The sequence below is a fragment of the Sus scrofa genome, chromosome 8, assembly GCF_000003025.6.
Source record: "Sus scrofa isolate TJ Tabasco breed Duroc chromosome 8, Sscrofa11.1, whole genome shotgun sequence".
Taxonomy (NCBI): domain Eukaryota; kingdom Metazoa; phylum Chordata; class Mammalia; order Artiodactyla; family Suidae; genus Sus; species Sus scrofa.
In genome coordinates this window covers 42,442,525-42,468,784 of record NC_010450.4, presented here as the reverse complement: position 1 = coordinate 42,468,784, position 26,260 = coordinate 42,442,525, and the positions used below count along the sequence as shown (strand labels likewise).

Genomic DNA, 26,260 nt, shown 5'->3' with positions numbered 1-26,260 from the left:
GCTCATTGGGTTTCACATTTTGGTTTTTAACAAAGTTGTGTTAGAGCCTTCAACTTCACACTTTTTCCCCACTTTTTCTCTAGTAGCAGTGTGTTTACATATATAAAAATGTACATATATAGATACGTCATAATACATAGTCTTTAAACTCATGTGGAATGCTTTTATTACCCTACCTCACTACAGTTGCCTCCCTACTACTTAGTTGCATTTATTCATAGATATCGAGGTAATCATTTTGCATGACTTTGAGTATTTCATTGTATGGGCATCTTAATTTGTTCAATTTGAATCCATTGATGGATATTTAGTTAGTTAGTTTTATGCTGTTTTGAACAGTGGCACGCTGAATATGTATGCTTCCACCTGAACACTTGTGCACTTACTTTCTTACAAAACATTTCTAGAAGTCAAATCACTAGGACATGCATATTTTTAATTTTTGGAGATAAAATTCATATTGCCAATAATTTACCCATGTAAGGTGTACATTTCGATGGCTTTGACTAGATTCATGTAGTTGTGCAGCTATCATCATAAGCAATTTCAGAAGTTTTCCTCACTCCATAAGAAAAAAAGCTCTACCCATGAGTAGGGCATCCTCATGTCTCCCTAACTCTTTAGTCCTAGACGACTATGAATCTACTTTCTGTCTCTATGGTTTTGCCCATTCTGCACATTTCATATGAATAGATTTACAACAATTTTTCTTCTGAGATTGGCTTTTCACTTAGCTTAAACTTTTCTAGACCCATCCACATATTAGGATGAATTTTTAGTTTTTATTATTTTTTAAATGACCAGTAAATAGTTCAATCGTCATTTTAAAAAGTAAGATTTAACGTAGAAACCTTGTATTCTTACAACTTGCTCGCTCATTGTCTTCACTGCCCCCCTCCCCAGTGAGAATCAAGTTGGGGGACCCCAAGGTGGGGGAGGAGGGGTTAGGGTAGAAGTAAGGGGCACATCCTCTGAGGGACAGGGTATGTTCCAGGACAAGGGTGGAGTTCAAAGTCCTGGTCCCCACAACAACACAAACGCAAACTTCATTCAGGTAAGACTACAACCACCTGACCCTTGACCCAGTGACTCCAGGATGCTCAACTAGTCCCCCTCGCCCTCCCTAACCCCCACCGTGTGCACCCTCTTCTACTATGGGGTTGGGGCTTCAGTGTACCCACCTGAGGGGAAGGAAGAGCTGGGTTCAGGGATACTTTGGGGAGGAGGGGCTGCGGGGTGGAATGGGGGTTGATCCATGGTTCAACACGGTCCCCCTCCAGAATATGTAGAAGTCCATTGAGATAGGAAGGCAGAAGGTGTGTTGGGACATCACTGAAGAGCCACAGCACCCCTGGCTCCCCGCCCCTCTTCCCTCTTCTCAGAAGGCTACCCCCAGTAGCCCGCCTCTTCAGTTCTCTCCTCCACCCCCACCGAAACCCATCTCCACCTTGTGGAAACGTGGAGGGGACCAGACCCATCGGCTGGATGGGAGCATGTTCCCACTCCCTTCCTCACTGCTGCCCCGGACAGAGGACTCTCTCCTGGACTGCAAGGCTGGCCCAGTGGGCCCCCCACCCCGGGTCTCGCCCTGCCTCCAAACCAGGCACCGGCCTTGGCCCCCCCTAGACAGGGTGGGCGCTCACAGTTTCCCAGGTGGCACATGAAGCTGTCTTGCCACATGAACTTCTTCATGCAGATGCCGCACTCGCAGGGCTAGAGGCCTGTGTGAGTCTTCCTGTGCTCCATCAGGTGATGCTTCATCTTGAACTTCTTTTTCCACATGGGGCAGTCAAAAGACTGCAGGTTGAGGTGCCTGCTCACTTGCTGATCATGCATCGCCTTGTGGGAAAAGACTTCTTGCAGTGGCACAGAAAGATCTTCTACCCATCTCTACTATGTGTCCCTCCAGAGGTCCCACCAGTGCCACCTGGTGTGCCCAGGGCTCCTAATGATGCACCCCCCATCATCGCTGCCCCGTGTTCAACTTGGTTCCCTGGCAGCTGGCCTGGAGTCTGTGAGGAAGAGGAGGAGGAAGTGAATGAAGAGGATAGGAAGACTAGGATCTGGTTGCTCTGCATGTCCAGCAGAAGCAGGGGCCTAGGAGGGTGGATGGGAGTGTGGGAAGAAGGGGTTGGCCCCCCGAATCCTCAAGCCCCGCCCCAGGACCCCCATCCTCATAAGGGCCAAAGTCATTGGAGGACTCACAGAAATTGACCTGCTTCTCGCCCTTGTCTGGAGGCTCAGACAGAGTCCGGACATCACCAATACTAAGCGTGCCTCAGGTTCTCCCCCTAGAGGATGCCGGGAGCCACCCCCCAGCTCTTCATCTTCATCATCCTCACAGGCCAACACCAAGTCTTCCTCCTCCTCACCCTCTTCCAGGTCTGGGTCTTGGGGAGCCAGGGGTGCTGGTGTGGGGCAGGTTCCACCCCGCTTCACGTACACCCAGGGTTTCTGTGGTACGATGCTGGGCGGTGCACAGGTGGGCTGCCAGAGCCCAGCCCCAGGGACCCCCGCCCCTGTCCCCCACCCCCACTATCATCACACCACTCATCTGCTTCTGGCAGCAGCTTCCCAGAGGTAGCCCCTCCACTGCCAACCACAGGGGCTGGGAACATGCAGCTGCCACCTCCAATGCTCCCTGCTGCTCACCACAGAAGCGCAAAAGCCTCTTGGGAGGAAGAGGAGCAGTCAGTCACTCCCAAGAGCTGACATAGTTGCTGCTGCTGGGGGACTGATTCTCGCTGGCCTGGCTGGAGGCATGGGAGCGCACGGAGCCCATAGAAGCAGGGGTACACTGCCCCCACTCCCAGGGGGCACCCCAGCAGCAGGGACAGTGACTGACATGGCTGCAGCAGTGGTGATGGTGGTGGTGGTGGCTGAGGCCCGGCCCTCTCAGAGGAGTTCAGTGCACTTGTCCATGATGTGCCACATCTGGAGCACAGACCCCACTGTGAGGAAGCAGACAATGGCAGCAGTGGCCATGCTGAGCCGGCTAGTGTAAGCTGAAGCCAGGGTGGTCTTGAAGGTTCCGGGGTCACGACACTGGGCAGTGAGATCCAAGTCATGCCCTTGAGTAAGACCTGGTCGAGGAAGATGCAGCCAGGACAACACGATGAGCACCGAACTCCCATCCCCACACTCAGATAGATACACCACAGAGCTGGCCCTGCAGCTGCTGCTGATTGAGGGACTCCAGGAGGGCACTGGTCACCTCAGGGAAGGGCACATGTACCACCACAGCTGCAGGCAGGGGCAGGGGTGAGTGGGGAGCGGTGATAAAGGCAGAGGAAGTGTGGCCCCACCTGGAGATGGAGGCAAAGGTTCAATGGTGTGGAGAGGAGGGGTACCTCCCCAGCCACAGGAACAAGGGAAGGAGGAGAACGACCAGGGGTGGTGTCGGGCTACCGGTCCCCCAACCACCCCCCCCACAGCCCCTCACTGGGAGGGCATAGATGAAGCCCAGGCCCCTCCCACCACCATCTTGGGCTGACTCTCCAGGATGAATTTTTAAATTGCTGAATAAAAGTCCATTGTAGAGAAAAATTACATTTTGCTTATCCAGTCCACTATTTCTTTCCACTATTTGGTCATTAGGAATCAGCCTGCTCTGTGTATTCATGTACAAGTTTCTGTTTGAACGTATGTTGTCAGTTGTCTTGGGTTTATACCCCAGAGCCAAATTTCTGGATTATAGGGGTATTCCATGGTTAACTTATTGAGGAACCGCCAATCTAGATTTCACAGTGATTGCAGCAATTTACATTCCTGAGAGCAATGTATAAGGGTTCCAGCTTCTCTCTGTCTTCAGCAGGGCCTGTTATGAGAGCCATCTTGAGTTGATGTGAAGTGGTATCTCACTGTGGTTTTGATTTACATTTCATTAATGGCTAATGACATTGAGCATCTTTTCATGTACTCATTGTCCACTTGTCTGTCTTCACTGGGGAAATGTCTATCCAAATCCTTTTGCCATTTTTTCTCACCAATTGACTTACTTGTCTTTTTATTGTTGAGCTGTAAAAATTATTTATGTATTTTGAATGCATAGTACTCCTCAGATATATGATTTGCAAATTGGTTTCTTCCATTCTCTTGGTGGTCCTTTCACTTTCTTGATGTAGTTCTTTGATCACAAAACTTTTTTAGCTTTGTTAAAGTCTGCTTGTCTATTTTTTCTTTGGTCGCTTATGTTTAGATGTCACATTAAAACAACATTGACCAATGCAAGGTCACAACAATTTACATTAATATTTCCTTCTAAGAATTCTATAGTTTTGTCACTTATATTTATGTCTACGGTCCATTTTGAGTGAAGTTTTGTATATGGTGTGAGGAAGGGGTCCAGCTTCTTTTGCAGGTGGATATCCAGTTGTTCTAGTTCTATTTGTTGACATCACTTTTCTTCCTCCCATTGAATTGCCTTGGCTGTACTGTCAAAAATCTCTTCACCACAAATGTACAGTCATTTACGTTTATTTCTGGACTCTCAGTTCTATCTCATTGATCTATTTATTAATCCTTGAACCAGTCGTATGACAATCGTATTGATTATTGCCATCGTATAGCACGTTTTTAAATCGGGATGTATGCGTTTTGAGTGTGTCAGTTTTATAGTTCTTTGAGATTGCTTTGGCTATTTGGGTTCCTTTGAATTTCCACATGAATTTTAATACCAGCCCTTCAGTTTCTGCAGTGAGCCAGCTGTAATTTGAATAGCATTTTGTTTACTCTGTAGATCAATATGTGAAGCATTTCCATCTTGATATATAAGTTTTCCAATACACAAACATGGACCTTGAACAATATGGGTTTGAACGAGGTGAGTCTACTTAGGTGGATTTTTTTCACTAAATAAGTACCATAGTACTAGACAATCCATGGTTGATCAAATCTGTGGATGTGGAACCTCAGATACAGAGGGCTGACTGTATAAAGTTATATGCAGATTTTTAACTCTGTGAAAAGTCAGTGTCCCAAATCTCCACATAATTTCATAGTCAAGCATATTCTCGGAGTTCCTGTCATGGCTCAGTGATAAACCAACCTGACTAGCATCCATGAGGATGCAGGTTTGATCCCTGGCATCACTCAGTGGGTTAAGGATCTGGCATTGCTGTGGCTGTGGTGTAGGCTGGTGGCTACAGATCCGACTGGATCCCTAGTCTGGGAACCTCCATATGCAGTGGGTGCAACCCTAAAAAGGCCAAAAAAAAAAAAAGAGAGAGAGAGAGAGAGACAATGGTATTCTGATCTAATTTATTTTGATAATACTTTATAATTTTCAGAATTTTAAAAATTACTTCATGAATTTTATTACATTTATAGGTGTACAACACTCATCACAACCAAATTTCACAGCATTTCTATCCCAAATGCACAGTGCATCCCCCCACCCCCCAACCTGTCTCATTTGGAAACCATACATTTTTTAAAGTCTGTGAGTCAGTATCTGTTCTGCAAAGACATTCATGTGCCCTTTTTTTTAGATTCCACCTGTAAGTGATAGCATTTGTTGTTGGTGTCTCATTGTCTGACTGACTTCACTTAGCATGATAATTTCTAGGTCCATCCCTGTTGCTACAAATGCCAGTATGTCTTTCCTTTTAATGGCTGAGTAATTTTCCATTGTGTATATGTACCACTTCTTCTTGATCCACTCCTCTGTCGATGGACATTTAGGTTGTTTCCATGTCTTGGCTATTGAAAATAGTGCTGCAGTGAACATTGGAGTACATGCGTCTTTTCGTGTCTTACAGTGTAATAGGGCACCATTTGCTCCACACCCTCTCCAGCACTCATTGTTTGTAGACTTTTTGATGATGGCCATCCTGGCTGGTGTAAGGTGGTACCTCACAGTGGTTTTGATTTGCATTTCTCTTGTTATGAGTGATGTTGAACATGTTTTCATGTGTTTTTTGGCCATCTGTATGTCCTCTTTGGAGAATTGTCTGTTTAGGTCTTCTGCCCATTTTTGGATGGGGGTGTTTGTTTTTCTGGTATTGAGCAGTAGGGGGTGTTTATAAATTTTGGAGCTCAATCCCTTGTCAGTTGATTCATTTGCAAAATTTTCTCCCATTCTGTGGGTTGTCTTTTCATTTTGTTTAGGGCTTCCTTTGCTGTGCAGAAACTTTTCAGTTTAATTAAGTCACATTTGTTTCTTTTTGTTTTTACCGTTGTGACTCTAAGAGGTGGATCTGAGAAGATGTTGCTGTGGTGTATTTTTTGGAGAGTGTTTGGCCTATGTTTTCCTCTAAGAGTTTTAAAGTATGTGGTCTTATATCTAGGTCTTTCATCCATTTGGAGTTTATTTTTGTGTATGGTGTTAGGAAGGGATCTAAATTCATTCTTTTCCATGTGGCTGTCCAGTTTTCCCAGCACCACTTATGGAAGGGGCTGTGTTTTCCCCAGTGTATATTCTTGTCTCCTTTGTCATAGATTAGTTGATTGAAGGTGCATGGGTTTAACTCAGGGCTTTCTTTCCTGTTTCACTGATCTATATTTCTGTATTTGAGCCAGTATCATATGATTTGGATGACTGTAGCTCTGTAGAATAGTCTGAAGTCAGGGAGCCTGATTCCTTCAGCTCCACTTTTCCTTTTCAGGATGTCTTTGGCTCTTCTGGGTCTTTTGTGCTTCCAAACAAACTTTAAAATATTTTGTTTGAGTTCTGTCCTTGGTAATTTCATAGGGATTGCATTGAATCTGTAGATTGTCTTTGGAAGCATAGTTAGTTTGATACTATTGACTCTTCCAATTCAAGAGCATGGTATGCCTTTCCATCTGTTTGTGTCATTTGATTTCTTTCATCAGCATTTTACTTTTCAGAGTACAGGCCTTTTGTCTCTTTAGGTAGGTTTATTCCTAGGTATTTTATTTTTTTGTATGTGATGGTAAATGGGATTGCTTCCCTAATTTCTCTTTCTGATGTTTCACTGTTAGTATATAGAAATGCCATTGGAGTTCCCGTCATGGCACAGTCGTTAATGAATCTGACTAGGAACCATGAGGTTGCAGGTTCAGTCCCTGCCCTTGCTCAGTGTGTTAACGATCTGGCGTTGTGGTGAGCTGTGGTGTAGGTCGCAGATGCGGCTCAGATCCCGCGTTGATGTGGCTCTGGCGTAGGTTGGTGGCTATGGCTCCAATTAGACCCCTAGCCTGGGGACCTCCATATGCCGCGGGAGCAGCCCAAGAAATAGCAAAAAAAAAAAAAAAAAAAAAAGACAAAAAAAAGAAATGCCATCAATTTCTGTGTATTAATTTTATATCCTGCGACTTTGCCAAATTCACGGATGAGCTCTAACAGTTTTCTGGTTGAGTCTTTAGGGTTCTCTAGGTATAGGATCGTGTGATCTGCAAATAGTGCTAGTTTCCCATCTTCCTTTCCAATTTGGATTCTTTTTCTTCTCTGATTGCCATGGCTAGTACTTCCAAAACTATGTTGAAGTGTAGTGGTGAGAGCATACATCCTTGTCTTGTTCCTGAACTCAGCAGGCATTCTTTCAGCTTTTCACAACTGAGAATGATGTTAGCTGTGGGTTTGTCGTCTGTGGCCTTTATTATGTTGAGGTAGGTTGCCTCTATGCCCACTTTCTGAAGGGTTTTTATCAGAAATGGGTGTCAGATTTTGTCAAAGGCTTTTCCTGCATCTATTGAGAGGATCATAATGTTTTTATTATTCAGTTTATTAATGTGGTCTATCACACTGCTTGATTTGCTCATATTGAAGTATCCATGCATCTCTGGGATAAGTCCCACTTGATCGTGAAGTACAATCCTTTTAATGTATTGCTGGATGCGGTTTGCTTATATTTTGTTGAGGATTTCTGCATCGACGTTCACCAGTGAAATTGGTCTGTAATTTTCTTTTTTTGTGGAGTCTTTGTCTGGTTTTGGTATCAGGGTGATGGCGGCCTCATAGAATGTGTTTGGATCCATAACCTGGGAACCTCCATATGCCGTGGGTCTGGCCCTAAAGAGACCAAAAGATAAATAAATAAATAAAATAAAGTCAACCATATTCTTATCTAATTGAATTTATTTCAACAATATTTTATACTTTTCAGAATTTTTATGGTTCTTTTGTTTGTTACTCCTATTATTTTAATCTTTTGATGCTATTGTAAATGAAATGTTCTTAATTTGTGTTTCTGAACTATTCATTGCTAATATATAGAGCTAGAATTGATTTTTGCTTAGTGACCTCATATCCCATAATCTTAATGAGCTTATTAATTCTCATAGTGGGTTCCTTAGGATTTGCTACAAATGAGCTCACGTCATCTGTAAATTGGTTCTTCCATTCTAATCTGGATTTCTTTTATTTCTTTTCCTTGTCTAGCCACCCAAACTAGAATCTCCAGTACAGTGTTGAATAGATGAAGTGAGAACAGACATCCTAATTTTTTTCCTGATCTTAGATCGAAACCATTCAATCTTGCACCATAAGTATGATATTTGGGTAGATCTCTATAGATGTCCCATATCAGGTTTTAGTTTTTTAATGATTTTTATTTTATTTTTTTGAAACACAAATATCATTTTTATTTCTAGATATATGTGTATATAATAAAATATTAAAGCATAGGCAGAAAAGTTTTCATACCAGCTTCACAATAATCATTGCCTTCCACAATGCCAGATTGATGGAATCAAAAGTTGTATAAAATCTCTAATCATTTTATTTAGTCTCCACGTGTTTGTGTTTTTTGAAGATTTTTTCTTGTTATTGATTTCCAGTCATATAGCGTTGTGGTCAAAAAAGATGTTTGATATGATTTCAATTTTCTTAAAGTTACTGAGGTTGGATTCGTAGCCCAGGATGTGATGAATCTTAGAGAATGTTCCGTTGGCTTTTGAGAAGTGTGTGTATTCTGTTACTTTTGGATGGAATGTCCTATAAATATCTACTAAGTCCATCTGGTTTAATGCTTAATTCAGGGCCTGTGTTTCCTTATTGATTTTCTGTCTGGATGATCTGTCCATTGATGTAAGTGGGGTGTTCAAGTCCCCCACTATGATTGTGTTATTGTTGATTTGTCCTTTTAAGGTTGTTAGCATTTGCCTTATATATTGTGGTGAATCTAGTCTGGGTGCATAGATATTTAAAATTATTATATCTTCTTGGATTGATCCTTGGATCATTATGTAATGACCTTCTTTGTCCTTTAAAATATTCTTCATTTTAAGGTCTATTTTGTCTGATGTGAGTATTGCTACTCCAGCTTTCATTTGATCCCTGTTTGAAATATTTTCTTCCATCCTCTCACTTTCAATTTGTATGTGTCCCTAGAAGCAAAGTCGGTCTCTTGAAGACAGTATATATATGGGTCTTGTTTTTGTATCTATTCAGCCAGTCTGTGTCTTTTGGTTGGGGCATTTAGTCCACTAACATTTAAGGCAGTTATTGATATGTATGTTCTTATTGCCATTTTATTAATTGCTTTGGATTTGTTTTTGTTGCTCTTTTTTCTTTCCTTCTTCTGTTGTTCTCTCCTCTTCTGGTTTGATGACTATCTTTAGTGTTGTATTTGAGTTGATTTTTCTTTGTTTGTGTATCAAATGTAGATTTTTGGCTTGCAGTTCTTCAGAAGTTTTGAGATAAGAGCCTATATGTATATAAGATTGTTTTAAGATGTTGTTCTCTTAATTACAAGTTCATCTCTACTGTCCTGCATTGGTACCCACCTCTTCTCATGATTTCTGATCTTGGTAGTATAATTGTGCATGGATGATTTTGAATCTTTACTGTATATATACCTTTACTGGTGAGCCTTGTCATTTGTGGCATTTTTGTTTCCTGTTGCTGTCTTTTCTTTTCTTCCTAGAGAAGTTCCTTTAGTATTTGTTGTAAAGCTGGTTTAGTGTTGCTGAATTCTCTTAGCTTTTGCTTATCTGTGAAGGTTTTGATTTCTCCTTCAAATGTGAATGAGAGCCTTGCTGGGTAAAGTAATCTTGATTGGAGGTTTTCTTCTTTCATCGCATTAAAGTAAATCATGCCACTCCTTTCTGGCCTGCAGAGTTTCTGCTGAAAAATCTGTCAATAACCTTATTGGGGTTCCCTTGTATGTTATTTGTTTCTTTCCCCTAGTTGCTTTCAAGATTTTCTCTTTGTCTTTAATTTTGGTCAGTTTGATTAATATGTGTCTCGGTGTATTCCTCCTTGGGTTTATTTTATAAGGTACTCATTGTGCTTCCTGGATTTGAGTGAATGGTTCCTTTTCCATGTTAAGGACATTTTCGACTTTTATCTCTTGGAATATTTTTTGTGTCCCCTTCCTCTCTCTTCTCCTTCTGGCACCCCTATAATATGGATGTTGGTGCATTTAACGTTGTCCCAGAGTTCTCTGAGACTCTCTTCATTTCTTTTCAATCTTTTTTCTCTTTTCTGTTCTGCATCCGTAATTTCCACTAAGCTGTCCTCCATCTTGCTTATTCGTTCTTCTGCCTCCTGTATTCTGCTGTTAGCTGCTTCTAGTGAAATTTTTATTTCAGTTATTGTATTTTGCATTTCTTCTTGTTTAAGTTTTATATCTTGTACCTCTTTGCTCAGTGTTTCCTGTAAGTTATCCATCTTTGCCTCCAGTTTATTTCCAGTGTCTTGCATCATCTTTGGCATCAACAATCTAAAGTCATTTTCCTGGAAGCTGAGAATCTCCTCATTGCTTAGCTGATTTTCTGGGTTTTTTTCCTTTCTCCCTCATCTGAGTTATAGTTCTCTGTCTTTTCATTTTTATAGGTTTTTGGTGTGGTGACCTTTTTACAGATACTAGAGTTGTAGCCTCTCTTACTTCTGGTGTCTGCCCCCCTTGTGGCTGAAGTTGGTATGTGGGCTTGCTGTAGGCTTCCTGATGGGAGGGGCTAATGCCTAACCACTCGTAGGTGGAGCTGACTCCTCTCCCTCTGGTGGGTGGGGCCTAGTCTCTGGATGTGAATAGAGGCCGCTCTGTGCCTGAGGAGTCTTTAGGTAGCCTGTTTACTGAGGGGCTGGCTGTGATCCCACCTGGATTGTTGTTTGCCCTGGGGCTTCTCAGCACCGACTGATGGGTGGGGCCAGGTTTTCCCAAAATGGCCACCTCCAGAGAAAGGCACACTGCTGAAATTTCCTAGAGCTTTGCTTCCAATGTCCTTCCCTCACAACAAGCCATGTTCACCCTTGTTTCCCCAGGATGTACTCCAAGAACTGCAGTCAGGTTTGACTCAGATTCCTATGGAGAATTGCTTTGCCCTGGGACCCAGTGCATGTGAAAGTCTGTGTGTGCCTTTTAAAAATGGCATCTCTGTTTCCCCCAGTCCCATGGAGCTCCTGAACCCATGGCCCACTGGCCTTCAATGCCAGATGCTCCCGGGGCTCTCTCTCCCAATGCCAGATCCCAACACGTGAGAGTTTGATGTGGGGCTCAGAACTCTCACTCCTGTAGGTGAGTCTCTGTGAACCAGTTAGTTTCCAGTCTGTGGGGCTTACCACTCAGGAGGTGTGGGGTTGTTTATATCATGAAATTGCCCCTCCTACCCCTTGATGTGGCCTCCTTATTTTCTTTTGGAGTAGGATATTTTTTTAAGGTTTCCAGTCCATTTGGTTGAAGATTTCTCAGCCTTTAGTTGTGAATTTTGTTGTTTTTAGGAGAGAAGTTGAGCTACAGTCCTTCTATTCTGAAATCTTAATCCCATCTCCTTTAGTGATTTTTAATCATAAACCAAGGTTTGAGTTTCATCAACTGTTTTTTCTGTATCTATTGAGATTATCATGCACTTTTATTGTTTATTCCATTGAAATCATCTATTACAGCAAGTGATTTGGGGATATCATACCAGTCTTGCATTTCCTGGGATAAATCCCACTAGATAGGACTTTTATATATTGCTGGATTCAGTGTGCTAGTATTTTGTTGAGGATGTATGCATCTACTTTGATATTGGTCTGGAGAAGTTTTCTTGTGATGTCCTTTTCTGGTTTGGGTATCAGGGTAACACTGATCTTCTAGAATGACTTGGGAAGTACTCCCTCCTCTTCTATATTTTGGAAGTGTTTGTGAAGTGTTGATAGTCTTTATTTAAATGTTTGGTGGCATTCACCAGTGAAGCCATCTGCCTAGGTCTTTTCTTTGTCAGAGGATTTTAAATTGCTAATTCAATCTTTTTATTTGTTGAAGGCATATGTAGATTTTTCTGTTTCTTCTTGAGCCAGTTTTGGCAGTTTCTGTCTTTCTAGGAAATCTGTGAATTTCTCAAATTTATTTGCTATGATTTCCAATATCATTCTGATGTTAAATCACCTATTTCTCATCTCAATTTTATTATTATTGCTTCATGTCTTCTGGGGCTCTGGTTATTTATTTTTATAGCATTTTTTATGACTCAGTTACATTTATAGTTGCACAGTGATCATCACAACCAAATTTTATAGCATTTCCAACCCAAACCCCCAAAATAGAAAATATCAATGTAAGCAAGAGATGGTTCTTTGAAAGGATCAACAACATTGATAAGCCTTTTGCCAGACTCATCAAAACAAAAGAGATAGGGCCCAAATAAATAAAATTAGAAATGAGACTGTGTTACAACCAATATCACAGAAATACCAAGGATCATAAGACATTACTGTGAACAGTTAACAGTTCAATAAAATGGAGAACCTAGGAGACATGAATAAATACCTACAAGCTCCTAAGACTGAATTAGGAAAAAATAGAAAATATGAACAGACTGATTACCAGTAGTGAAGGTTATCAGTAATTTAAAAAACTCCCAATAACCAAAAGCCTAGGACCAGACAGTTTTAGAGGTGATTTTTACCAAACATTGAAAGAAGAATTAACTTCTGCATGCAGTGAGGGTGGCCAAACAAACAAACAAAACTTAAAAAAAAAAGGGTCAATTGTATGGAATGTTAAGTATGGGGAATATAGTTTACAATGTAATGATGTTGTGTGGTGACAGTTGGTAACCAGACTTCTGATCATTGTTTTGTCTTTTTTTTTTTCTTTTTAGGGCCGCACCTGTGGCATATGGAAGTTCCTGGGTGGGGGTCAAATGGGAGCTTCAGCTGCAGGCCTACACCATAGCCACAGCAACCAGATCCAAGCCACATCTGCAACCTATACCACAGCTTGTGACAATGCTGGATCCTTAACCCACTGAGAGAGGCCAGAGATCGAACCTTCATTCTCATGCACACTAGTCAAGTTTACAACCCACAGAGGCACAAAGGGAACTCCTAATTTTGCATTGTAAAACATATCAAATCACTCTGTTGTATAGCTGATAAATGATTATTTGAAGTCAAGTAGTTCTGGGTATGTACAATATAGTGATTATGATTAATAACACTGTTATATACTTGAAAATTGCATGGAGAATAGATCTTAAATGTTCTCACAGCAACAAAGACATTGTTATTATGTGACATGATGGAGGTGTTAGTTAAAGTGATGGTAGTAATCATTTTGCAATGTATAATCATATCAGATCATCACTTTTTACACCTTAAACTTACACAGTACTGCTATATGTCAATGCTATCTCTATTAAAGCTGGAAAGGAATTAAAAAAAAAATTTAAAAACTGCCTAGGGAGCAGTTCCCATCATGGCTCTATGGTTAATGAATCCAACTAGGAACTATGAGTTGCAAGTTTGATCCCTGGCCTCGCTCAGTGGGTTAAGGATCCAGCATTGCTGTGAGCTGTGGTGTGGGTTGCAGACCTGGCTCGGATCCTGCATTGCTGTGGCTTTGGTACAGGTCAGCGGCTACAGCTCCGATTAGACCCCTAGGCTGGGATCCTCCATATGCCAAAGGAGCAGCCCTAGAAAATGCAAAAAGACAAAAAAAAATCTGGCTAGGGAAACCCTGGCACCAGAAATTCTCTTGTTATAAAAGATCCATTTCCTTTTTTTTTTTTTTTTTTTTTTAGCTTTTCAGGGCTGCACTTGTGGCATATGGAGCTTCTCAGACTAGGGGTCCAATTGGAGCTATGTGTCAGCCACAGCCACAACCACAGCCACATAGAATCTGAGCTCATGGCAATGCTGAGTGAGGCCAGGGATGGAACCTGAGTCCTCTTGGGTGCAAGTTGGATTCCTTAACCACTGAGCCACAATGGGAACTCCCCATTTTCCTCTTAAGTGAAAATCAGTTATAGTTTGCCCTACCATATATTTGAAGTGTATGGATAAGTATTAATTATTAAATAGATGCATAATATTAAAAGATTCCTAGGGACTATTTTTCTTAATTGCAGTATAGGTAATGGACAATATTATATAGGCTACAGGTGTACAATATGGTGATTAACAATTTTCAAAGTTTATGCTCCATTTATAGTTATTATAAAATAATGCCTATATATCCTTGGTTGCAAAATATGTCCTCATAGTTTATTTTATACACAATAATTTATACCTCTTAGTTCCCCACCCCTATGTTGCCCTTCTCCTTTTCCCCTCTCTACTGTTAACCACTAGTTTGTGCTGTATATCTGTGAGTCTCTTTCTTTTGTTCTATTCAATAGCTTTTTGTATTTTTTAGATTCTACACTTAAGGGATATGATATAGTATTTGTCTTTCTTGGGGACCTTTCTTATTGGTTTAATGAAATATCCCAAATTAAGATTTTGGGTTTTTTTATATAATGATTTTTATTTTTTCCATTACAGCTCATTTACAGGGTTCTGTCAACTATCTACTGCACAGTAAGGTGCCCCAGTCACACATATATGTATACATTCTTTTTTCTCACATTATCATGCTCCATCACAAGTGACCAGACATAGTTCCCAGTGCTATACAGCAGGATCTCATTGCTTATCCATTCCAAAGGCTATAGTTTTGCATCTATTAACCCCAAATTCCCAGTCACTCCCATGCCCTTGCCCTCCCTCTTGATAACTGCAAGTCTGTTCTCCATGTCCATGAGTTTCTTTTCTATGGAAAGGTGCATTTGTGCCCTATAAGAGCCCAGATGTAAGTGAAATCATATGGTATTTGTCATTCTCTTTCTGACTTACATCACTTCATACGAGAGTCTCTAGTTCCATCCATGTGGCTGCAAATGGCAATATTTTGTTCTTTTTTATAGCTGAGCAGTATTCCAATATTTTGTTCTTTTTTATAGCTGAGTAGTATGTATGCACCACGTCTTCATAATCCAATCATCTCTCGGTGGACATTTAGGTTGCTTCCATGGCTTGGCTCTTGGGAATAGTGCTTCAATGAACATGAAGGTGCACATATCTTTTTCAAGGAAAGTTTCATCTGGGTATATGCCCAGGAGTGGGATTGCTGGGTCATATGGTAGTTCTATGTATAGTTTTCAAAAGTACCCCCACACTCTTTTCCATAGTGGTCATAGCAATTTACATTCCCATCAACAGTGCAGGAGGGTTCCCTTTTCTCCACACCCTCTCCAGCATTTGTTCTTTGTGGCCTTATGAATGATGGCCATTCTGACTGGTGTGAGGTGGTATTCGTGGTCATTTTGATTTGCATTTCTCTAATCATCAGGGATGTTGAGCATGTTTTCATGGGCTTGTTGGCCATCTGTATATCTTCCTTGGAAAAATATCTCTTCAGGTCTTTTGCCCATTTGTCCATTGGGTTGTTGGCTTTTTTGCTGTGGAGTTGTATAAGTTGCTTGTATATTCCAGAGATTAAGCCCTTGTCAGTTGCATCATTTGAAACTATTTTCTCTCACTCTGTAAGTTGTCTTTTTGTTTTCATTTTGGTTTCCTTTGCTGTGCAAAAGCTTGTCAGTTTGATTAGGTCCCATTGGTTTATGTTTGCTTTGATTTCTGTTGCTTTGGGAGACTGACCTGAGAAAACATTTGTAAGGCTGATCTCAGAGAATGTTTGCCTATGTTCTTTTCCTGGAGTTTGATGGTGTTTTGTCTTACATTTAAGGCTTTCAGCCATTTTGAGTTTATTTTTGTGCATGGTGTGAGGGTGTGTTCTAGTTTCATTGATTTGCATGCAGCTGTCCAGGTTTCCCAGCAATGCTTGCTGAAAAGACTATTTCCCATTTTATGTTCTTGCCTCCCTTGTCAAAGATTAATTGACCCTAGGTGTCTGGGTTTATTTCTGGGTTCTCCATTCTGTTCCATTGGTCTGCCTGTCTGTTTTGGTACCAGTACCACACTGGCTTGATGGCTGTGGCTTTGTAATAGTGCCTGAAATGTGGGAGAGTTATGCCTCCTGCTTGGTTTCTGTTCCTCAGAATTGCTTTGGCAATTCTGGGTCTTTTGTGGTTGCATCTACATTTTTGGATTGTTTCGTCTAGTTCTGTGAGGAATGTCACGGGTAATTTGATAGAGATGACATTGAATCTGTAAAGTGCTTTGGGTAGTATGGCCATTTTTACAATAGTAATTTTTCCAACCCAGGAGCATGGACTATCTTTCCATTTCTTTACATCTTCTTTAATTTCCTTGACGAATGTTTTATAGTTCTCAGCATACAAGACCTTGAGCTCCTTGGTCAGGTGTCTATCCAGGTGTTCGATTTCTTGGGGTGCAGTTTTAAAAAGCATTGTATTTTTGTTTTCCTTTTCTAATATTTCATTTTTAGTATATAGAAATGTGACTGATTTCTGAATGGTAATCTTATATCCTGCTACTTTGCTGAATTTGTTGATCAGTTCAAGTAGGTTTTGGGTGGAGTGCTTAGGGTTTTGTATGTATACTATCATGTGTTGATAGACATTTACCTGGTTTCCATGTCTTGGCTATTGTAAATAATGCTGCTGTGAAAATTAGGGTGTGTGTATCTGTTTTGAATTAGAGTTTGCATCTTTCCTGGATATATAGCCAGGAGTGGGATTGCTGGATGATATATGGTAGCACTGTTTTTGGTTTTTAATGCATCTCCATACTGTTTTCCAGAGTAGCTGCACTAATATATATGCCTGCCAACGGTGGATGAGTGTTCCCTTTTTCCCACCCCTTCCCCTGTATTTATTGTTTGTAGGCTTTTTGAAGAGCACCATTCTGACCGGTGGGAAGTGATACTTCCATGGTGGCTCTGATGTGCATTTCTCTGGTAGTGACTTTGAGCATTGTTTCGTGCTGTTGGCCATGTGTGTGTCTTCTTTGGAAAAATGTCGGTTTGGGTCTTCTGCCCATTTTTCCATCGGGTTGTTTGGTTTTTCAACATTGAGTTTTATAAGTTGTGTGTATATATATATATTTTGTCTTTTTGCCATTTCTTGGGCCACTCCTGTGGCATATGGAGATTCCCAGGCTAGGGGTTGAATCGGAGCTGTAGCCACCACCTCTTCCACAGAAACTGCAACGCAGGATCTGAGCCGTGTCTGCAACCTACACCACAGCTCACAGCAACGCCAAATCCTTAACCCACTGAGCAAGGCCAGAGATTGAACTTGAAACCTCATGGTTCCTAGTCGGATTCATTAACCACGGAGCCACGACGGGAATTCCAGTTGTGTGTCTATTTTGGATATGAATGCCTTGTTGCTTGTGTCATCTGCAGATATTTTCTGGAACCACTATTATTCATTAGTTGGCACATTTTTTATATTTCCATAGTTCGTGTATATTGGCTTCATTCTTTTTTCCCCTTGTTTTTCTGCCTGCGGTCTTGACTGGTGGTTTCCATTATTCTACCTTTCAGATCCCTTATTGGTTCTGTGTCATTTAGTCTGCTATTCATTGCTTCTAGATTGCTTTTTATCCCAGCAGTTTGTCTGTTTTGGGTAAATTCATCTTTCTAGTTTCTAGTCCCTTGTTACAGTGACCTGCATGTCTCTCTATAATCTTCCTTAAGTTAATTAGCATTTTTATTTTAAAAATATTAATTACAGTTGTTTTACATTATTCAGTCCACTTCGTCTGTACAGCAAAGTGATCCAGTTATACATATGTAAACATTCTTGTTCTCACATGATCCCCCTAAATGTTCCCTTACAAGTGACTAGTAAGGTCCTATACAGCAGGACCTCACTGCTTATTCACACTCCAAATGCTATAGTTTGCATCAAAAAACCATGAAGTCCCAGTCCATCCCACTGCCTCCCCCTGCCCCTTGGGGAACCACAAGTCTGTTTTCCATGTCCATGAGTTTGTTTTTTTTTCTATAGATTGCTTCATTTGTGCCATATATTAGATTGTAGATAGAAGTGATATCATATGGTATTGGTCTTTCATGTTGCTGCAAATGGCATTATTTTGTTCTTTTTCTGGCTGAGTAATACTCCATTATGTAAACGTGTCATTACTCTATGAGGTAGATCATAAAAAGACATTGCTATGATTTCCTGCACTATGTTCTTGCCTCCTTTGTTATAGGTTCATTGACCATTGGTATGTGAGTTTAATTCTGCACGTTCTATCCTATTCCCCTATCTATATTACTGCTTTTGTGCCATGCCATACTATATGGATTGCTGTAGCTTTGTGGTATAACTTGAGGTCATGAAGCATGATTCCATCATCTCCATTTTACTTTCTCAGTATGGCTTTGTTTTGAGGGAGGTCTTTTGTGTTGCCACACAAAATATTTTTGTGTAGTGATCTAATTTCATTCTTTTACATATGGCTGTCCAGTTTTCCCAGCACCACTTACTGAAAGGGCTGTCTTTTCACCAGTGTATGTTCTTGCCTCCTTTGTCATAGATTAGTTGATTGAAGGTGTGTGGGTTTAATTCAGGGCTTTCTATCCTGTTCCACTGATTTATATGTCTGTCTTTGTGCCAGTACCATACAGTTTTGATGACTGTAGCTCTGTAGGATAGTCTGAGGTCCAGGAGCCTGATTCCTTCAGCTCCATTTTTCCTTTTTAGGATGGCTTTGGCTATTCTGGGTCTTTTGTGCTTCCAAACAAACTTTAAAATATTTTGTGAGTTCTGTGAAAACTGTCCTTGGTAATTTCATAGGGATTGCATTGACTCTGTAGATTGCCTTGGGCAGTATAGTCATTTTGATACTATTGACACTTCCAATCCAAGAGCATGGTATGTCTTTCCATCTGTTTGTGTCGTCTTCGATTTCTTTCATCAGCATTTTGTACTTTTCAGAGTATAGGTCTTTTGTCTCTTTTAGGTAGGTTTATTCCTAAGTATTTTATTCTTTTTGATGTGATGGTAAATGAGATTGCTCCCTAATTTCTCTTTCTGATGTTTCATTGTTAGTATATACAAATGCAGTTGATTTCTATGTATTAATTTTGTATCCTGCAACTTTGCCAAATTCATGTATGAGCTCAAACAGTTTTCTGGTTGAGTCTTTAAGATACTCTAGGTATAGGATCACATTATCTCCAAATAGTGCTAGTTTCCCTTCTTCCTTCTCAATTTGGATTCCTTTTATTTCTTTTTCTAATCTGACTGAAGTGACTAGAACTTCAAAAACTTTTTTGAATAGAAGTGGTGAGCGTGGACATCCTTGTCTTGTTCCAGATCTCAGCAGGAATTCTTTCAGCTTTTCACAACTGAGAATGATGTTCGCTGTGGGTTTGTCATCTGTGGCCTTTATCATGTGGAGGTAGGTTCCCTCTATGCCCACTTGCTGAAGGGTTTTTCTCAGAAATGGGTGTTGGATCTTGTCAAAGGCTTTTTCAGCATCTAGTGAGAGGATCATATGGTTTTTATCAGTTTCTGCTCAATGTTGCTAGAGCTGAGGGAGGTATCATGAGTAACTGATACCGAAAGTAGAGTAACTGACCAGAAAATACAAGCAAGCACATTTGTCTGTAGTTTCAGGAAACCAATTGGCTATATCAAGCATGGTGACTCTTTAATCCTTCCTCTTACAAAAATAAAGGATATTTAGGCTGCTGGTTGTATCCCCACCTCTCGCATCATCTGTATTAGGATGTAGGATAATGCAGAGCCCTTACTACCATCTTTCTAATTAGTTCAATTGGAGAATCTTAACTTTTTCCAGGGGATATTTTCATATTCTCCAATCAGGCCTCTGAAGGAGTCTTACGTATTCGATTCTAGAAAGTCAAATCTCTCATGGCATCCTGTCATCACCAAAAATGGAAGTAAATTAGAAGGGTCTTAGATTTTACCATATTTGAAATTCCAGTATTTTAGCCTTACAGTTTTAACAATGTTAGGGAAAAAAATATTTTAGATTCCTTAGTGTGAGCAAAAAAAAAAATATTTTCATGACACAAACGGACAGCAATAGTACTGATGTTTTTATCTGTAACTTTGGTATACATGTCCCATGGAGTGATGCAAAGTAGTCCAGTTGGCTGCTGTGTAATCAGTATATAGGGATTAAAGATTAGGAATCTTAAGCTTCATTCATCCCAAACTCTTCAATTAGGATGGAAGCAATGCTGTCTAACATCTGAGCAGAGCAAGACACTCTCTGTATTTTATTCATCAGGTAATTAATCTGCACTTTGCCCTGACCAGAGACAGCCGGCATCTTCATCAGTGTGTTGTACAAAAGTCACTGAACAGAGGTGCAAGCAGAAGCTGATACAAGATAGGAAAGAAATGAAAGGCCCTTGTGGGATTTTCTCCTAACACACTGCAATCTCCCATTTAAAATGTGGGAGCACTCAACCCTCTGAAGAAAAAGGCCCAAGGAAGGGTTTTTTGCTTCGGTCAGTCTATAGGAGTGCTAAAGATGTGGAGAGGCAAGAAGAGTTGGTGAGAATGATGATAAGATTTCAAAATCAGATTCATGGATAAAGTGATGTTTACCTGTGTGAATCAATGAGAGGTAGGAGAAAATTTAAGGAAACCCAGATACAATATTTTCTGAATCAATGCAATGTCTTAGAAAGGTTGAAAAACATTCACATTTTGATACAGTGAATTGAATTTTGGTGGAAAGCTAACATACATTTAAATCTCGTTTATTAAATGTATTGGAATGAAGAATAGACAGCATAGTAACAGGACGTTGAGCTCAACTCCTCTCACAAGCAAACAAAAACACAACTGTCAAATAAATACATTAAATAAATAAATAAATAAAAATTTTTACAAATTTGAGAAAAAGGGAGTTCCCATCATGGTTCAGAGGTTACCAAACCTGACTAGGATTCATGAGGATGTGGGTTTGATCCCTGGCTTCACTCAGTGGCTTAAAGCCCTGGAGTTGTGGCGAGCTATGGTGTAGGTTGCAGAGGTGGCCCAGATGTGATGTTGCTGTGGCTGTGGCATAGGGTGTCAGCTACAGCTCTGATTGGACCCTTGGCCTGAGAACCTCCCTATGCTGTGTGTGTGGCTTTAAAATAACAAACAGAGGAGTTGCTGTCATGGTGCAGTGGTTAATGAATCCGAGAGGAACAATGAGGTTGCGGGTTCAATCCCTGTCCTTGCTCAGTGGGTTAACAATCCGGAATTGCCATGAGCTGTGGTGTAGGTCACAGACACAGCTAGGATCCCGCGTTGCTGTGGCTCTGGGGTAGGCAAGTTGCTACAGCTCCTATTAGACCCCCAGCCTGAGAACTTCCATATGCCATTGGAGTGGCCCAAGAAATGGAAAAAGACAATAAAATAAAATAAAATAAAATAAAATAAAATACAAACAAACAAAAAATTCAGAACTACCAATCCTGAACAATCCTCTATACAAAAGACTGGAGTCTACTGAAAAGAGAAAATATATTCTACTTTGAATGACACATAGAAAACCATGAGACAAAAGGGGGGGTTCACTTGCAATATGGTCAACTGCCATGCCATTCAGGTGGGAAAACCACAAACTATAGAGTAATTACATTGCAGAAGTTATCCAACAGGAGTGAGAGCTCTTAGCCATATGCCATGCTCTCCAGCCTAGTGGTCCAGCATTAGGAGGTAGAGCCTCCACAGCGTTTGGCTTTGTAGTCTACTGGGAATTAAAGGCAGGTAGGTGCTCCAGAGCACGAAGGATCAGAGACTATAATCTGGGAAGATGCACAGAAGATCTCACATACATCAGGAACAAGGGCAAAACCAGTGACACGATGGAAGACTTAGACAGTCCTATATGCTGGTCTTATCAGGACTCTTGGGAAGACAGGGGGTAGCAGGGCTCTCTTTGGGGTCATAAAGACTGGTAGCAGATATAACAGGGACCTATGTGAACTTTGGCCGGAGGCAGACAATTTGGGTCCTTGTCAACAAGACCTGGCCCCACCCAACAGCCTGTAAACTACAATGCTGAGAAGCCTTAGGCCAGACAACTGACAATGTGGGAATACAGCCCTATCCATCAGCAGTCAGGCTATCTAAAGGCTTTGTGAGCCCAGAGACACCTCTAGACATGTCCCTTGAAAGAGCCCTGCACAACATAGAGCCAAGATCTGCTTCCTCCACCAGTGGGCAGGAAAGAGCCCCTAATACTAGGAAGCTTTCACAGGCCTCCAGACCAGCCTCACCCACCAAAACACAGACAACAGAAGCAAGACAATATACAAGGGAATTGCTATAAGCGTATCATGATCTTTCAGAAGACATTTAGCACATCAGAAGGCAGTGGCACAATATATTTAAAATGATGAAAGGGGAGAAAAATCCAACCACCGTGCCTATGCTACCCCAAGAGGCCTCATCCAGATTTGATGGGGAAATCAGATTCTTTACAGAGAAACAGAATTTTAAAAAATTCAACAAACAAATCTAGCCTTAGAACTAAAAGAACTCCTCTAAGTGGAAATGCTAAAAGAAATCCTCTATGTGGAAAAGGCCACAGGTAGAACCAGGAAATTTATGAAGGAGACAATTAGGAAATGCTCCCTGTGGGAAGAAGGCAAAGAAACAATAAAGGTAGGGAAGAATCCACAAATATGATATCAAAGCTGGTATTTATAATTTAAAAACAATCATATATGTATATAGGCTACTATATCACAACTTCATGATAACCACAAAGCAAAATTCTATCATTATTATAGACCAAAAAAAAAAAAGTAAAAGAAAAAGGAATCCAAATATAAAGCCAAAGCTAGATATCAAATCAAAGGAAATGAGACCAAAAGAAGAAAGGAAGGGAAATCAGTACAAGATGGCAGAGGAGTGGGAGGGGGATATTACCTTCTTCCAAAAATATATAATAAAAATCTGTGTGTAGACCAATTCTCCCAGTACATCCACTGAACACTGAAAGAAGAAATCAGCCTTCCTTAAGGACAAGAAAATCTCCACATATCTGGAGTAAGAGCAATAGAAATGAAATGAAGAAGTAGAAGCAGCAATCCCAATTAAAAGAATAGGAGACCTCCCCTGAAGGAGCAAACAATGAAACTGTCTAATAGACACTGACTTAAAAGGAGGTAATGGAAGTGCTGAAGCAATTAAGACAGGCTGTCAACAGAAATGTGGATTATTGTAAAAAGGACCTAGAAACTATAAGGAGGAGCTAAGGAAAATTAGAAAACTCCATTGCCATGATACAAGCAGAGTTAAAGGCAATGAGTAGCAGAATGAACAATGTGACCTGGAACTTGAATAATGGAAATCACCCAACCATTACAGCAGACAGACAGCTAAATGAACAGGAAAAAAATAAGAAAGAAGAAGAGGAATAAAAGAAAATACAAGTGATCTTTGGGATTATATATAACATGTTGAACCGCACATACCAAAGTTCCCAGAAGTTGTGGAGAGACAAAAAGGTGTTGAAAATGTACTTGAAGCCTAAAATCTTCCCAAATCTAAAGTAGGAAACAGATATGCAGGTACATGGGGCACAGAGGGCCCCCAACATGATGAACCCAAACAGACCTACACTAAGACATATACTTTTTTAAAACAGCAAAAGTGATAGATAAACAAAGGCTGCTAAAGGAGCAAGAGAAGAGCAAAGCATTAATTACAAAGGAATCCCCATAAGTCTTTCAGCTTATTTCTCTACAGAAAAGCTGCAGGACAGAAGGGAGTGGCAAAATATAGTCAAGGTTCTAAAAGAAAAAAAAAAAGGAGAGTCTAGAGGAGGATGGTGGATGATTAGGACATGAGGCTCACCTATTCCCAGAAATAAACATCAAGAATATATCTATGTGTGGATGTCGTCACACAGAACATTTGCCAAACACTTGACAAAAGATCTCAGGATTATGATAGGGCAAGAAAACTTTCATGAAACCGTAAAGGAGAAAAGAAAGAAGTAAAAGATAGAGGGGAGAGAATGGAGATGGGACAGTCACCCCTAGGAGGAAGTTGGAAAGAGGAAAAGCTCCTGCACACTGGGGAGCTCCACCACCAGCAAGGAGGTTGGCCTGGATAGAGGAGGAACTTTAGAGTACTGGAGGAGAACACAGCAATTGGTGTGAAGCAGTTAAAATGGAAACAATCCACAAACCATCAGTGCTATAGTGGCAACCATATGGTGGTCCAAGTGTCAGGAACTAAAATTCTAGCCTTAGAGTTTAGACAAAAAGAGAGCTGGGGTTGGCCATGCAGAAACAGCTTGAAGGAATTAGATCATGGGGGACCACATTTGGGGGTGGAAGCTGAGCCAACCCCATTAGGATTAAAGACAAGGCACCATTGTTTGGGAGTGCTGGAGAGGAGAAGTGACTGCCTAGCAACAGATGGGGAACAGCAGCATCCTTAGAGCTACAGAGAACTCAGAGCAGAGGAATAACATCAGGGGGCAAGTGAATGAAACAAGCTCTGCTGCTCCTGCCAATGGCTCCCACTATAGTCGACCAACTTCCATGCCCAAAGAGCCCCAAAAGGGCAATCAGTGCATGATCCCTGCAGTAAGTGGTACTGGGAAAACTGGACAGCCACATGGAAAAGAATGAAATTAGATCCCTTCCTAACACCATACACAAAAATAAACTCCAAATGGATGAAAGACCTAGATATAAGACCACACGCTTTAAAACTCTTAGAGGAAAACATAGGCCAAACACTCTCCAAAAAATACACCACAGCAACATCTTCTCAGATCCACCTCTTAGAGTCACAACGGTAAAAACAAAAAGAAACAAATGTGACTTAATTAAACTGAAAAGTTTCTGCACAGCAAAGGAAGCCCTAAACAAAATGAAAAGACAACCCACAGAATGGGAGAAAATTTTGCAAATGAATCAACTGACAAGGGATTGAGCTCCAAAATTTATAAACACCCCCTACTGCTCAATACCAGAAAAACAAACACCCCCATCCAAAAATGGGCAGAAGACCTAAACAGACAATTCTCCAAAGAGGACATACAGATGGCCAAAAAACACATGAAAACATGTTCAACATCACTCATAACAAGAGAAATGCAAATCAAAACCACTGTGAGGTACCACCTTACACCAGCCAGGATGGCCATCATCAAAAAGTCTACAAACAATGAGTGCTGGAGAGGGTGTGGAGCAAATGGTGCCCTATTACACTGTAAGACACGAAAAGACGCATGTACTCCAATGTTCACTGCAGCACTATTTTCAATAGCCAAGACATGGAAACAACCTAAATGTCCATCGACAGAGGAGTGGATCAAGAAGAAGTGGTACATATACACAATGGAAAATTACTCAGCCATTAAAAGGAAAGACATACTGGCATTTGTAGCAACAGGGATGGACCTAGAAATTATCATGCTAAGTGAAGTCAGTCAGACAATGAGACACCAACAACAAATGCTATCACTTACAGGTGGAATCTAAAAAAAAGGGCACATGAATGTCTTTGCAGAACAGATACTGACTCACAGACTTTAAAAAATGTATGGTTTCCAAAAGAGACAGGTTGGGGGGTGGGGGGATGCACTGTGCGTTTGGGATAGAAATGCTGTGAAATTTGGTTGTGATGAGTGTTGTACACCTATAAATGTAATAAAATTCATGAAGTAATTTTTAAAATTCTGAAAATTATAAAGTATTATCAAAATAAATTAGATCAGAATACCATTGTCTCTCTCTCTCTCTCTCTTTTTTTTTTTTTTGGCCTTTTTAGGGTTGCACCCACTGCATATGGAGGTTCCCAGACTAGGGATCCAGTCGGATCTGTAGCCACCAGCCTACACCACAGCCACAGCAATGCCAGATCCTTAACCCACTGAGTGATGCCAGGGATCAAACCTGCATCCTCATGGATGCTAGTCAGGTTGGTTTATCACTGAGCCATGACAGGAACTCCGAGAATATGCTTGACTATGAAATTATGTGGAGATTTGGGACACTGACTTTTCACAGAGTTAAAAATCTGCATATAACTTTATACAGTCAGCCCTCTGTATCTGAGGTTCCACATCCACAGATTTGATCAACCATGGATTGTCTAGTACTATGGTACTTATTTAGTGAAAAAAATCCACCTAAGTAGACTCACCTCGTTCAAACCCATATTGTTCAAGGTCCAT

The 26,260-nt window shown here is 40.8% G+C and overlaps 1 protein-coding gene and 1 pseudogene across 1 annotated transcript in view; both read right to left on the bottom strand.

The window, feature by feature from the left end:
• LOC100526059 (zinc finger protein 11-like) overlaps nucleotides 1-26,260 on the bottom strand; it is a 387,036-nt gene that overhangs the window by 48,123 nt on the left and 312,653 nt on the right. The gene's annotated exons all lie outside the window — the stretch shown is intronic.
• LOC110262022 lies at nucleotides 700-26,260 on the bottom strand (annotated as a pseudogene).